Source organism: Fukomys damarensis, unplaced genomic scaffold (assembly GCF_012274545.1).
Source record: "Fukomys damarensis isolate Sample0158 unplaced genomic scaffold, DMR_v1.0_HiC HiC_scaffold_9, whole genome shotgun sequence".
NCBI classification, from domain to species: Eukaryota; Metazoa; Chordata; class Mammalia; order Rodentia; family Bathyergidae; genus Fukomys; species Fukomys damarensis.
In genome coordinates this window covers 2,325,112-2,328,323 of record NW_022900921.1, presented here as the reverse complement: position 1 = coordinate 2,328,323, position 3,212 = coordinate 2,325,112, and the positions used below count along the sequence as shown (strand labels likewise).

Sequence of the window (3,212 nt, the reverse complement as noted above, 5' to 3'; positions counted from 1 at the left end):
CGCCGGGCCCCGCACCCTCCCGGCCCAGTCACCGCAGAGGCTCTCAGGACCCCCGTCCGGCCTACCGGGCTCCACCTCCGGCCCGTTCCCGCGGCGGCCCAGCCGGCTTACTTGAGGTCGAGGGGTCGGAGGAGAGACACTGGGAAGCGTCCCGGGCCGGGGTCCTCCCCGCAGCGCTCTCTGGAAGCCGGGAAGGGAACGCGGCGCAGGACAAGGAAGTGCAGGCCTGGCAGCCCCACCTCCGGGAAAGTCCCCGCTGACTGACAGCCCGCTCACCCAATCGCGATTCGGATTGGAGGCGAGCCGCAGGGACTCCGGCGGAGGACTTGCCGAAAGCGTGCTTGCCCTGGCGAGCGGGGCCGGGCCGCGGGGCTTCATCCAGGGGAGCCCCTTAAACCTGCCTGTGCGCGCTACTTTTTAACCCCTAACTCACTGCCCCAGACACTGTAAACATTGCGTATGTTATTTTATTCTCACATCAACCCTTTGCAAAATTCAACTTCAAAAGTTAGATTTTTTTTCCCTTAGAGGCAAGTGGCTACTCCAAACTTTCCCTGGCCAAGGGCGTAAGCAGTACCCCTGCTTCTCCTCAGCCCAGAAGAATGACCACAATTTGAAGATGCTGAGGCCGGGAGGTCCAGCCCAGTCGCATTCCTGGAGGACGGGCTGAGAGAGGCCCAGGTCCAGGAAGGGATGGAACAAGCCCAGGCGAGTCCTTGGTTCCATTGTTTTCCTTCTGTCCTTGCTATAAAAGACGGGCACAGCTGTGCGGGCCAGGCGATGGTGATTTAAGGCCAGTGTACCCACCCCCAGGAACCTGAGGGGCTGATAACCCTTGTGAGTTTTACCATAAAGGATCTACAAGGTACACGATGGCTAGATGACCTGCACACTGGGCTGAACCAAGATGCAAGCCCGGGTGGGCATATCCAAAAGCTCCCCTCTGTCCTGTCTACCTGTGTGCTAGATAAGCACAGGAGGCAGCCTCTACCTGTGTGATAAACACAGGAGGTACGGGTCTACGGATTTAGCTCAGTGGTTTTGCCACCTGCCTGGCAAGCAAAAGGTCCCGAGTTCAATCCCTGGTACAAAACAAAACAAAGCAACAACAAAATAAACGGGCAGGAGGAGTGTTTCCTGGGCCAGCAAGGAACAGTACAGCAATTTGCTTTAAGGGTAGGAATGCTTAGCTTTGTTTTAAAGCCCTTCCTTTTATTTAAAAGACAGTTTTTAACTCCAAAAGTTAGAAAGACCTGACCTTGGATAAAGGATGACTCATAAGACTGGTTAAGTAAGAACCCCCCGGGAAGAGACCCATTTCATTGGAATTATGGAAAACTTGTTCGTTCATAAGCACTCATCTTAGAAAGGCTGGGGGTGGGGGCCTGTTCCCCACACGCCCTTGGCGTACAGAAGAGAGACCTGCCAGTCCACTGTGGCTGACTGAACACACACTCCTACGGTGACAGGGACAGGAGTGGCCCAAGCTAGGAGTTCAGGTGCACGGTTTTGGACAGTGCTGGATGCTGTTACTTCAGAGGAGCTGTCCTCTCCAGTTATGAGACAAAGTAGACGTGCTCCTCAGTGTGGAAGGGAAGAAGGGAGGCAGCGATGTGAACGTCAGGCAGAGCGCCGCGAGTGTCACCGTGGGGTGAGTGGGAGTGCTGGATGTAGCCACACAGCTACAGCTGGGCATCCTTTCTGTGCCTGTGGGCTTTATATCTCTGTTTTATTCTTGCTTCTGCCCTGCGCTTCTCACAGCTGCCCACTGTCAATGATGGGATCTACTTAAAAATGAAGAGTCAGGGCTGGGGGTGCAGCCCTGAGGTAGAGCCCTTGCCTTCCACTTGCCTAACTGGGGTTCCATCCTGAGCATTGAAAAAAAGGTCTCCAAATATTTGCCCTTGGTTTCTTCACTATTTTCGGTGGTTTTGTGAAATGTCTGACTTTGGAGAGAGAGTTGGACACTTTTCCTTCAAAGTACTCTATGACTCCTGCGTGGCGTGGTTGAAGAATGCTTGAGCTTGATATACAAGCTTGGCTTTGTGTAGGGTCCTTTGCTTGTTTAGTTTGTGGTACCGAGAATCTAATCCAGGGCCTTCTCACTGAGCTATATCCACAGCCATTTTTTGTCTTTTTTCTTTTGAGACAGGGTCATTAAATCACTAAATTGTCCAGTCTGGGCTCAAACTCATAATCCTCCTGCCTCAGCTTTCCAGAGTGCTGGGATTACAGGCATGCCCATCTTGGGGTGCTTTTTCCTAACAGATACAATGAGAATACTCATCTGCCCAAGGTCATCATTGTCCCCACCCTTCTACCCCTTTCAATAGAGTGGAGACCACGGGTCACAGCTCCTACTTGATAGAGGATGAACTGAGGCCTCTGTGTAGAGAAGGATCTCTCCAGGCCATGCACATAGTGATGCACCTGGCCTTTGGGCCCAGACCCGAGTCCTTTACCCATAGCACCTGTTGTCTTCACGGGGTCCTGATTTTTCTCACCTTTTTACAGAAATTTGCTCTAGAGCCAGGCATGATGATGCACAGCTATAAACCCAGTACTTGAGAGGCTGAGGCAGGAGGATTGCCTCAAGTTTGGGGCCAGCCTGCTATACATAGCGGGTTCAAGGCCAGGCTGGACCGTGTAGTGAGAGAGACCCTGTCTCAAAAAACAAATGACTGGAGATTTAGCTGTATGGCACCACGCCTGCCTGATAAGCGCAAGATGCTGAGTTTGATCCCAGTACCAAGACAAACAAACAAACACGCCAGAAACTTTGCTCTGTTCTGTCATGAACCTAGATTGTGGATCAAACACGCTTACTACCTGATGACCTCCAAGCCTCAGGAGGTCCTTTCTAGAAAATGGGTGTAATGTACCTGGGCCTAGGTGATCCAAGGTGAATAAGATTCGACAAGCCAAGGCCCAGGCTCAGCCCAGGAGGCAGTGGAGAACCCAGCGTGGTGTGTGGTGTGGGCTGTGTGTGCTGAATGGAATTTCAGTGTTAGACCAGTAATGCAACCGCAGCCGACCCCCCTTCCCGCCGCACCTGCATCTTCTCAGGACGGGCAGGAGGGAGGAGACAGCTCCCCAGTCTGGCACCCTGGCCACCGTGGCCTGCGAGGGGATTTCCAGGTCAGGGAGCTGGCCTGCTGCTGGCAGTGGGGTGACAGAGTGACACACTCCCCATGCCGAGCCTGCGGGGGGGG

General features: G+C 53.5%; 1 protein-coding gene across 7 annotated transcripts in view; it reads right to left on the bottom strand.

The window, feature by feature from the left end:
* Positions 1–3,212, bottom strand: part of Tnip1 (TNFAIP3 interacting protein 1) — a 69,820-nt gene that overhangs the window by 64,429 nt on the left and 2,179 nt on the right. For 4 of the 7 annotated variants that reach the window (XM_033761536.1, XM_033761538.1, XM_010639792.3 and 1 more), the window contains exon 1: positions 112–200. The exons of 1 other annotated variant lie outside the window; for it this stretch is intronic. The gene's annotated coding sequence lies outside the window, so the exon portion shown is untranslated. Of the gene's footprint in view, positions 1–65; positions 263–3,212 lie in introns of those variants that run through there. 2 more of the 7 variants (XM_033761541.1, XM_033761537.1) reach the window with 2 other exon arrangements.